Source organism: Rhamphochromis longiceps, linkage group LG18 (assembly GCF_057381845.1).
Source record: "Rhamphochromis longiceps isolate RC_006_pf linkage group LG18, R_longiceps_female_GT1.1, whole genome shotgun sequence".
Lineage (NCBI taxonomy): Eukaryota > Metazoa > Chordata > Actinopteri > Cichliformes > Cichlidae > Rhamphochromis > Rhamphochromis longiceps.
Window position 1 is genome coordinate 17,386,345 of NC_140574.1, and position 12,053 is coordinate 17,398,397.

General features: G+C 43.2%; 1 protein-coding gene across 5 annotated transcripts in view; it reads left to right on the plus strand.

The window, feature by feature from the left end:
- Positions 1–1,258: 1,258 nt before the first annotated feature.
- adgrl2b.1 (adhesion G protein-coupled receptor L2b, tandem duplicate 1) overlaps positions 1,259–12,053 on the plus strand; it is a 91,187-nt gene continuing 80,392 nt past the window's right edge. For 3 of the 5 annotated variants that reach the window (XM_085389917.1, XM_085389912.1, XM_085389914.1), the window contains exon 1: positions 1,259–1,906. The gene's annotated coding sequence lies outside the window, so the exon portion shown is untranslated. The remainder of the gene's footprint in view (positions 1,907–12,053) is intronic. The other 2 variants (XM_085389915.1, XM_085389916.1) reach the window with 1 other exon arrangement.

Sequence of the window (12,053 nt, forward strand, 5' to 3'; positions counted from 1 at the left end):
TCTAAATGAAATTAAATGTATTTGAATACGTCCCTGAAGATGTTATCATTAGCGGCATTACTCTATTATCCGAGGTTTCAAATGAGCATCTTCTTTCTGTGTCGACAAGATTAAAGGGAGGAACTGTACGCTGCAGTTTCTTTCCACGAGCATATGGATGGATATTGAATGTTTGCACAACATCTGCTCTGAGGTAGTGACTGAATATCACTGTATACGCTGGTAGTTTTGGTAGTTTTTGCTGGATTTTTTTCTTCTTCCATGATGCAAACTGGTCATATTTGAGCACACTTTGCTTATTCAGTAGATGCACTCTGTCCCTGTTTAATTAGATATCATGATTAAATGAGTTAGCTCCAGGAACTGGTTTGTAGTAGTTTACTAGTCTACACTTGAGTATGATAGCTAAAAGAGGAGAGAAGAAGTACAGAAACTGATTTTTACCCTTCAACTGTGAAAGCATGAACTCGAGAACAAGGGGACATACGATTCTCAAATTGATACCACAGATGTAGCTACTAAAAGTCTTGGCCAAGTTCAGATATCAGTGAACTTGAGCTGAAGGTAGACTAAGTTTTCTGAAAATCTTGGGAATGCGGTGACTTGAGAACAAGGCGACCTAGGATTTTGAAATCAGTACCATAGGTGTGCCTGCTAGGAGACTGAGGGGTAACATTGGTGGTCAGTGGTCAGTATTTTTCTCTTTTTGACTGCTTCTATTTAAAGGTTTCTTATTCTGCTTTTTTTTCCAGTCTTTGGCCTGATTCAGTTAGAACAATTCTTGCTCCGGCCTCATTATCCTGTGTTGTTGTGCTGTTTTTATTAATACTAATGATCCAGGTGAAAACTACTGCCCACAATACTGAAATTCTAATAGGGTTAAAAATAGTATCGTATTTATATGCCTGGAATAAGGTGGATTTTGGTAATGAATGGTCTTGCACTTTTCTTTTGCTTTTTTGCTTCCTTTCTCCTGATTACACCGGGGAATGCTGATTAAAATATTGCGCTTCGTGGATTGTTAAAAAGTCCATCTTCACAAGCCGGAGCAAAAACAGCAGAACACGCTCGCGCTTTAACGCATGCATAAAATCTGAACACCCGGGAGATAAATGTTTAATATTAGCCTTAATGCGCGCGGTCATAATTGGCATTAGGATCCTAATCCGCGCGCTCCCTGGCGATCCGCTCCAGGTTTTGCGCGCTTTCCTCAACAGCCAGCTGCTGCAGAGCAGGGGACCGGTGAGCCGTTTCTCCTCGCCTTGTTTGCCTCCAGTCCGGCTGTAGCTCCGACTGTCTGCACGGCGTGTGGATAAGGCGCAGAGGGAACAACCGAGGGAACGCACTGAAAACCAGCCTGAAGAAGTCCTATTAGCCCCCTCCGTGCTTTATCTGCGAACCCGACCGCTGGAGACTTTAAGAAAGACTTAGCAGTGCGGGAGCAGAGCTCGGAGTTTGATTTTTTTAAACGAGACTGGGGCGCATCTCCGTCTCCTTGAAGTGATCCCTTTTTTTATGCAGTCTATCCGTAGCGCTCCCGTCGGAAGGAGCCTGGGTGCATGCACAAGAGGAGGAGGAGGAGGAGGCGGGGGAGTAACGATCATTACTTTTGAACAGACCCTTCGCCATGGAGCTATTCGTCCGGTCCCGGGCGCGTTGGCTGGAAGAAGAATAGATACCTGGCACGGGAAACCCCACCTTTCTCTTCCACTGTGAGGAAAGTGGAGCATGCAGCCGAACCCCAGCCGTCTTTGTGCGACCCGCTGTTTAGTTTCTGGGGGCCTCTTCTGAAAAAGAAAAGAAGGGAGAGACGGAGAAGAAGAAGAAGAAGAAGGGGGCTCCTGGTGTTGATCTGAGATTCACATTCCGCGCCGGGATCCGTATTTTGGCACGGCGTATACCCTCTGTAAGTAGCCTTTAAAAGCGGATGTTTTGAGTCTTTCAGGGGAGATGCTGGGTTATGTCTCGCTGAATCAATACCATTTATTTACACTCCCAGGATAGGATAAGGCAAATGTCAGAAAACGGGCCCACGGGCTCCTCCGGTAGTTTAAAACTGTGGTGATGGGATCAATATAAAGCCCAGAGTATAGGCGACGTTATTTTTAGGTGGCTTTCGCATCCAGACTTTAAATTAATGTGAAGTTGCTTAGTTACTGAGATGTATATATAATCCCATGTAATTTACCTTAAATGCCCACTGAGAGGTGCTTTTTTTTTAAAAACGATTATTCTATGACAGTTCTTGGGTTTTCACATTACAAATGGGATTTTCTTTTAATCAAGATTCACACATGACAAGAAAATCCCTTAGCATGAAGCTGAAGCCTGTTTTTCTTCATAAGGAAAAAACAAAGAGAAGTTGATTTATATTTATAGGATATTCAAGAGTGATATTTAAAAAAAAAAAAGAGAGCGCTCACACAAACATCTCCACCCAGTCCAGGACACCAGGAGCTAAGTAGTTGGATGTCAGTTACTGTCTCCATTTACTTCTCCATTTTGCGGCTATAAAATAAGATCATTTCACAGGGCATGTATAATTCACAGACCAGAGTCAGCCATGTGTGATGATGGGACACACTCACAAACACACTCACACTCTCTGTCTCTCACATACACACACACACACACACACACACACACACACACACACACACACACACACACACACACACACACACACACACACACACACACACACAGTTTTTACAGGCACCATCTCCCAATCTCACGTGAAGCTTTTAGAGATAGGGAGGCACAGACTAAAGCAAGAAGCCAGAGGAGAGCATGACTGTGCTGGGCAGACGTGGGAAGGTTAAATAACGTTTGCACATAATCCATACTGTCTATACCAGATCAGGATGGTGGTGCAACATTATATAAGCTAAGTTGGGGAAACTGAGAGCTTCCCTTTCATATGCTTATATAACAGCTTCATGCAGAAAAGTATGGATGAGCTGGCCTTAAAAGAAACCTGACAAAATTCACAATTCAGTCACGAACTACAAAGGGGGGGAAAAAGCGAAAGGAAAAACTGCAGCATTATATAAGCTATATGCACAGTGTGACTAATTGTCTCGCCACCAGACAAATCCAGGCATATTTTGGGGCCGTGGCGGATAAGTTTTTTTGTGTCGTGTCGGTCAAAGACAAAAAAAAAAGTCTCCCTCGGCTGGGATGATGCTCAGAGCGTCTGGTTAATACTGACGTACCCATCAGTGATTGCTGAAGATGAAAAGGTCACTTCCTCCCCTGCCGATAGGAGGCTTTACTGTTGAATATAGATGTTGCGCTTAAAAAAAAAATGCCTCAGTTCGGGGGGTGGGGGGGTCTGTGTCTTGAAACAAGTGCTTGGACAGTGAATGGTAGGAATTCAAGGAGAAGGAGGGGAAGGGAGGAGGAGGAGGGGGACAAATGGTCTGTTGCCTCCCTCTACCCTGTCTCTACCTCCACTCCATCTCTCGCCCACCCCAGACATGCTGGTTTAGTCCATTTGTCTTGTGTTTTCTTGGGAGGAAGTGCCATCTCATCTCACATTGCGCAAATGGTTTCAGTGCATGCTAGTGTGAATTCTAGCGGGTTTTTGTAACTGCCAATTTCCATATCAAAGTGTCTGCATTTCAATAGGGAGAACTTGAGCTACCAGCCCCCTTCCTCTAAGCAGTTTTGTTCTGATAGAGAATTGCTGCTGCTGCTGTTGGAAGCTACTGACAGGATTGCTGGACACTGCAGTTGGTCATGGTTTATGTGTGTGTGCGAGAGGCAAGTGTTTGTCTTGGAAACAGATTTAGTGTGGATTGGGAGAACTTGCTGGCCGTAAGCTTAACACCAAAAGCCGCGTATTTAGCGGAAATTTTGGACGCCGTTCAGAGACGTGGTCATGTTAAAAAAGATTTTGCCTGTTAAAACATTTTCGCTCAGTATTTCTCGGGGCGAGCGTAGACCAGGAACAAAGATCTGTGTTTCAACCTCTTTAGGAGAATGGGACACCATCAGAGCAATCATGGCGATTGGGGAAAAAAAGAAAAGAACAGAAGTTGCTGAAAATATGTTTGCTTGTTTTTCACTGCCGTTTTGGTCACCGCGGCCTGCATCTAAAAAGGCTCCAAAATCAATTTGCTTTCAGTCGCTTTCTGACAAATTAAATGGTTTAATTCCAAAACCGAGCGAGCGTAGATGTAATGACACGGAGCGTTCAAGCTTTGTGTACGACTCTCGAGAACCTAGCGGTGTTGTTTTTCTTGTCGCAGAGATAATATTTATTTCCAATTCTGTGCAGCTGTTGTTTGTCAGAGAAGGAATGCGGCAAGACGCTGTTTATTTTGATGGATTCGTCTTTTTCCCCCCCCCCTTTCCCTTCTCCTCCCTTTGTGTGAGGATACGTGGCCTAATGTTCAGAGCAATTTTAGGCAGGTTAAGTAGATGAAAATAAACACTCGCACGTTTGCACTGCAAAGAAGGAGAGACACGGGGAAAAAAAAGCCATTTCTATGCTTTGTGCGTGCCCTTACTTTGAAAATAGGATCAGCATAGGTTAATAGTGAAAGAAAGTGCAGTGTGTGAGATGTTATTACACAGAGACAGGGAATGGAAATGCCATTGGAAGCGCGGTAGGGGTCGGTGGCCCCTTCGTGGTCATCCTGCTCCTGGGTAATAACATGAGCCAACCACTTCCCAACCTTCAAGAGGAGAGACCTCGCTGCTTCCTCTCCTTCCTATGTTTGGACAAAATATGATCACAAAACTTGTGAAAGAGGCGAGAGTAGGAGGCCACTTTTCCGTGTTGAACCAAAGAGTAGGATAGAGAAGGCTGAGGAGGTGGGGGGGCGGAGGTGGATAAAGCAGGACTTCACCTGCCATCTTCACTCACGGCAGGCGGGTTTGACAGCTGACTTGTTCTGTTCCTCTGACTGGCTCGCTGCGAAAAAGTTGGACAAACAAATGGACAGGAAGAAGGTCTGAGAGGGGCGCAGGTGGGATTATATTCATTTTAGTGGAGAAGCACACTTTAGATGCTTTTCTCATGAATGGTTGAATTCTCCTTCCCTGTTAGGACTGACTTACTCCTGTGTTGTCTACAATGGCTTCTGACAAAGCTCAGAGAGCAGGGCTGCCTTCATTGTGTATGTGTAGGAGGACAGGGCAGCAGCAACTGTGGTGAGTTTGGTGAGTCAGGAAAGAAACAAGAGTGGGGAAGAAACCATGCTGCGGTGTGCTGAGCCGAGCCCGGTTCTTCAAATTATTAAAAAGCTGCTGAAGAGGAGAAGTACATGCATTCTGCTCTGTTGAGGTTGCTATCAGTGGAGGGATTTGACATCAGTGCTCCTTCTAAGATGGATTTTGTCCTGGCTGAGTGTTGCTGCAAAATGGTCTCAGGTCTGGAGAGTAGTGTCTGAATCTTAGGGGCTGACACCAAACCTGATATTTACCGGTGATGCTCACATTGAAGCGGTACTCTTGCCTGTTAGCCAGAAGGAGGGAGGAAAATGCACAACAGAGGAGTGTGGGCTTAAAAAGAAGAAAGCAAAGGGCATTTTGTTTATTTAACAAAGTGCTTCGGGGTGAGTTTCTCACTCGCTGCAGAATCCTATCATAGCCATTTTGTGGCTCGCCTCAAAAATAAAGAGACAGATGACTGGAACGAATGATTATGTGTTAGGGTAGTTAACCCGATGGATAGATATATGGTCTCGCTCCTTTTCGCTGAGATCTGAGGGAGAAAAATTCTCTCCCATACTACCACCTCTTGCGTTTAAAATGACAGTTAACTTTCCCCCACTGGTTTAAAAATGGATGTTTAATGATCAACAGAGGCTTGGCGCTTAGTTCTAGTAGTCACGCTGGCTGTAGATGCGCTCACCGCGGAGAAAGCTACCTCCTCTGTGTTGTTAGGGGACTCTGCTCAAACAGAGACCGGTTCTTGAGTGATGGATCGTCAGAGGTCTCTTTGGGGTGTGTGTTAACCCTTTGGAGTGTGCAGATCTCGCCCAGTAGGGGAGCCGTCAGCGGCATGTGATGGATGTGTCCCAGGTCTTTAAGCTCCATATATCAGAAGATTAGCACTGACCTGTGCTGTCTGGGCAGCCCTCAGAGCTTCTTCTCCAACACTGGCTGGCATTAGCATATTAGGACACTGCTCTGTCTCAGGGGGATACGAAGATAGGGTTCTTTATTTGGTTCTGCCACAGTATAGGTCACAGGAAGTGTGCAGATTAAAGGCTGAAGGCTTTGTGTTGGTATTAGGTGTATCTGACAGGTCATCTGTCTTGAGCCGAGGAAGCGCTTCTCTCTTCTTCAAATTCCTAAATAGTATCATATAATTATCCCAGAAATTGAAGCTCAGGCCATGCTTCACTGCAGAAAGATCTCCTTGTTCATCCTTCATGGTATTCATGAATCACATAAAAATGGAAATGAGTCAGCTGATGTGGGGTAACATCGTTATTCCTCAAAGAGATCGGACCAGGTATACACCCACACCCATGTTTTATTTTCCAAATGAGTAATCGTCATGGCCTCCGCGCGTGATGGACAGCACGAATTCTGCTATTAAGTGCTTTCGCACAAACATCACAGGAGCATTTGCTTCCCGAGAAGCTACTTAGTGTATTACAAAGCTAAATTGAACATAATATTGGGGTTCTTTCACTTCCTTCAATTTTGCTGCAGATTCCTTCAAATGATCATAAAAACGCTTCCACCGTTAGTGCTCTCATGCAGTGCATTTTCTGTCCAACTATTAAATGTCACCTCCCACGGTATTGCTGGCATTTGTTCTTGTTGTGTCTTTATGTACAGAAAGAATACTTTGAATGCCAATTTTTCAAGGAGCTGTTTTGCTACATTGGGTGAAAAAAAGAAAAGAAAAATAAGAGGAGAGAGGCACGGGATCACCTGTAGTGCGCCGGCTCTTTGTCTCCCATGTCTAATGGCTATTTGATGCCTACTTGGTGTCACTCAGTGCCTTGTGATGAAGCCAATGTATTTTCAAGGTGAGGAGATATTGTCAAAGCCCTTGAACGTTCCTCGGGCTTTGATTGGCAGGCGTTGTCACAGAAGATGAGGAGTGGTGGGAGTCGCACAGCAAAGAGAATCTATTACCTAGGATTGCGAGGCGTGCTTTCACAATGTGTCAGTGCAGTCAGCCATCTTGCGCTCTCCGTGTCAGGAACAGTCCCCTCATCGGCGCAATGAGGGAGCAGCTTTCAAGTTTAATTTTACTGGTTACCATAAGTGATGTTATTGATGTTTTTCTTCTTACTCGGGTTTCGTAGCATGATGAATTAGCTTGTGAAACCAAAAACATTTAGGCGTTCATCACCGTCAGTGTGTAATCTATTTTGTGATTGCTGGCAGTCAATATTAAAAAAGAGACAGAAAGAAAGAAGGAAAAAGAAATGCAAATGGCATTCTGGCAAAAAAAGAGAGAAGAAGAGCAATATAAAACTCAAAATTCAGCTGAGCCCTTTCTTGCTGATTTCCGACATTTCAAAAGCCTCCTTAATACACACTGAGAGGGGCTGCAGGCTCTCAGGGTTGCAGTGAGAGAAGGAAGCCTGTTGTTGATCAGCCAAGCAAATCAGATCTTGATATTTGAAGAGTGGAGTTGTGATTGCTAATCACTCCACTGCTGAGTTTTAATTAGGAGACTCATAAGCATTCTGTCATTTCTCAGCAGAGCATAGTCAAGCATCAGATGTACTTAAGAGAACAAATAATTAGTTGTCTTAGTAGTTGGGGCTACCAAACAAGCACATGCACGGGTTTTGTTTTAGCTTTTTATTTCATGGATTAATTAGTATTTTATACTATGTACTTGCAATGATTAAAAATATTACTGCTAACTGTGCTTAATGCGAGCCCGTGTGCTTTTCACATCTTAAATCATATCTTGATCTCATTAAAGGATAAACTGGGGTTGTTTTGAGCCGAGCAGCAGCCGTGCGTGGACACTTTGTGCATGTGCTTATCACCAAAGGAAGCTTTAAACTATTTTCTTGGGGTTATTGCTATAGATTGGACCGAGCTTATTTTGAATGGGTAGGTTTCTGTCCTGTGCTCCTAAGACCTTTGTTAGGACATTTTAATTACAGCAGAGCTGGATGTAATTGATCTAGGCTTAGAGGGATTTCACTGTCAATGAGAATGAGCCTGGGCGTTAATACAGCCGAGCAAACGCTTCCACCTCTGTGCCACACTAACACACTCACACACACACACGGTGGAGACAAGAGGAGATATGCGGTGGCTGTCCTTTATTTCAGAGGGACCTCTGTGTTTTCCGTGTAACGGTTAAATCAACCTTGCGGGACTGGCTTACATGATAGTGCAGACGAGTGTACCTCTGCCTTTAGTTGAACATATCTGTTGCCCACATTGTTGGCACCTGGAGTGCTCTCTTACGGAGCACTTTCTTCACTGGTTCCATGTTGTCACCCACAACCTTGAAATTTTTATAAGGCTGTTAGATAATGCTTCCCGATGAGGGTGAATTATTGATGGTCTTGTTCGTATGAGTGGGACAGGGCAGGCTTTTAACTCTCTGAGCTGCTGGGTCTCTTATCCGGTAACTAAGGGACACCGCACAAACACCCAGAGGAATGATGTACTGGAGGGAGGAAAAGAAAAACGGAGGCAGGGGGCTGAAAATAAAATAAAAGAAGCATGCATCCTTTACGCTACTGTTGGGCTAAGCCACAGCACAAGGGAAATTTGGCAGCAGAGAAAAGCGTTGCATCGACTGAAGCCTTTTCTTTGTTTTTTTTTGTTTTTTTGAAGCATTGAAAAGTGATGTGGTGGCCGCGTATTTTTTGTTTGCAAGGATACACACAGAAGTCTGCCTTTTGCGATTTCTTTCCTTTTTTGCAGAAACACATGCTTCAAGTTTAGTACATGTGTCAACACAGGATGTGATGTCAGGAGAGAAAAGCGGACAAATAAAGTTTGTAACCCGGGTAAGGCTGCAGAAACGAGTTGATTAATTGATTAGGCGGTCAAATAAAAAGTGATAACTGATTGATTATCCCAGAGAAGTAAAAACACAAAGCATTCTTTGGTTTCTGGCTGGATGTTTTTGGCTTTTCTCTCGCTTGTAATCAGAGATAATTCGATGTGTTTTGGGCTTTGGACTTTTGATTGGACAAATCAGGCAATAAGAAGATGTCACACAGATGGATAAATGAATAACATAGACGGGATAATATACAAAACGAAGATAATGATCAGTTCTTTAACGGATGGTTTTAGCAGGCTCTTACCAAATGTGAAGTCCTTGTGTCCTCTCACAGTTTCAAATTTGATAAATGTGGCTATAAACACTCAAGGTTTTGGTACATATCTGCTCCAAGGCAGTGTAAACAGTATTTATGAATGCTCTTGGAGGCAGAAACCACACAGCCTTGAGTCTTAATTAGTTTTTTGGTGAAAGTGAGGTCTGAGCTGTTTATTTGACCCTGAATGGCAAACTGTGTAACCTGCTGCACACACAGAGCTCTTCTCTGTGTCTGTCTCTACTGAAAACGTAGCTGCATTCTAGTAAAATCAGTCCTCAGCCATTAATTGTACACCCGCACAACCTGACAGCTGTCCTGATTCTTATAGCTCACACTTTCATCATTGTCCCAATTCATTCTCTCTCCTCTCAACTGGGCCTCGTGTTTGCATTACAATGGAGCGAGCAGGACGAACTGGTGGAAATACCGGTAAAGCGTATAATTTAGCAAGCAGAAATCTGCAGCGTTGTGCTTGAAGCTACATTTTGGATTTTATTCTAGCGTCTGCTTTTTTTCAGCCACAAAAAAATCTTAAGTTTGGCCTTAAAAAGCAGCCTGTCTTTTGTCAAATCGTCGCAGGTTTGGTGCATTTAAAGCAAGAAATCCTATTCTGAGTTTAGAGACGCATCCAGCTGTTTAGAGGCTCTGCGTTAGTCTTTTTCGATGTGTTGGAGGTCATGTTGCATTCATTCGTCAACCTGCGGTGGTCCGTCTTCACAATGAAAATTTAAAGTAGTTTACAGCTCAATCAGCGATAGTCACTCTTGAATAATAACCCCGAGACTGTCTCAGCGAAGACAGGAACAGCACAAGAAAGCAATTATGTACAAAGAAAACGAGAAAAACAAGTCCAACCAGCTTCCATTTCCCACTGGAAATGCTGTAGATTGGAAACAAACTCACAGGCATCAAAGGAACAGACAGAGGGGGTGGACAAATTAATAGAAACCAATACTGAGAAAAAAAAAAAAAAAGGATTTGTGAAGAAAACAAGCACAAAAACTGTCCAGGCCTCCACGTATGTGCATATTAAGTCCATGGCTCATTTCCAGCTCAATACAGCCAAGTTGTGAATGTGGGCAATATGGCTAAAAGATATTAGCTTGAGCATGGGTGAAATACTGAATCTCTGCAGAAGGATTTCTCTAATCGGTGCTTTAATTCAGAGGAATCAGTCTTCAATAAATGATGGTAGATTTGAACAGACAAAGTCGAGATTACTAGGAGTTTGAAATGATCATTATTATTATTTCTTTTAAACAACATTGATTAAAATTCAGATCTTGAGTCAGAAGAATATTCGGCTCCAAAACTGTCCCTTTGGGACATGCCGGGTGTCTGTGAACTTAATCATATTTTCTGGCTTCTCTCAAACACCGCCACAACTAACATGCCATCAATCATACCCAATTTTCTCTTTTGCTCTTTTTTCAATTAAAGTCTAACTAAATTTCAGTTGCTTCTCTGATGAATGGCGCTTAGCTGAATATACAGTAATGAGTCAGCTTCAAAAGAGACTAAGCACCACATTTGAACATGAAAGTAGCAGGTCTGAGCAGTCATTACTTGAATTAGCAGGTACTGGGCACAGAAAAGAAAATTAATGTTCAACACTGTGCCAGGTATTGTTCATAACTGTTATGGTTGTGTAGCGATAATGCATTGTTTTCAAGGTCTTTCCTGATTTTTGAAAAAAGACAACTAAAAACTATTAAAAGAAATAAGAAGCCAAACTGTGGTGAAGTAATTTAAACGCAAGAAACATGGGTCAAAACAATCCAATAATCAAAAATTTCATATCACAGCGGCTCAAACGACTGCATGAAAAACAAAAGTGGGCTCTTGTGCTCAGAAATCCCTTCAATTTGCTGAGCGTTGAGCATCTTTTAGATTATAGTGTTGGTTTCACAGCCTGCAACTTCACTGTTTTGGTCCACTCTCCGTGCTCTCATAGTGTCATTTACTGCAGCAGCAGACAGTTGTTTTTCACCAAAGAGGAAAAAAAAAAAACCCCTACGCACACTACCTGCCCATCAACAAACCACAGACAGACAAATTTAGCAACTAGTCAATAATGGAGCATTTAGCAGCTTAAGAGCCAGATATTTCCCTCGGGAGTTTTGGAGACCACGGCAGAGCTAAAAGAGAGGGGTGTATTGGCCAGAAATGCGACTCCAAATGAATGATAATGCCGGGCTCTAACTGCTGGATGTGTAATTAGGCAGTTGTTTGCTAACAGATTGAATAAAAACACTTGGTCATCATATGTCAGTGTTTTGTTTACAGCTCCATCTGCGGGCCCTAATCCTCAAGTCGGACTAAAAAAAAAGAGATAGCAAACTTTTAATAAAAAGTGCCGTGGACGGAAAAAAAAATGTGGTAGTGAGGTTAAACAGGCTCCTATCAGATGTGAACAAAAGCACAAAAACTGAGATATTTACTAGTAAACAGCTTAAAAGTCTAAACCGTAAGTTCGCATGTTGCACACCATGATTCGAACAGGCACAAATCGCTTTCATCCAGTGCTCAGCCATAAACTTGCACTTAGCTACCTGGCATCGAAACGCAGACAAAATAAAACGGTGCTAAATGTTTTTCTCGAAATCTAATGAGTTTACCTGCAGAGAAAACCCGTATGTGTCTGCTGTCGACTGTTAAACATGGCGGTGGGTTCGTAATAGCATTGGCAGCCGTCTCGTGGGACTCATTAGGTCTGACGATTACTCCGCACAGTGGTGTAATGGCCAAGGTGTATGAGGCAATTTTACAGGACTACTG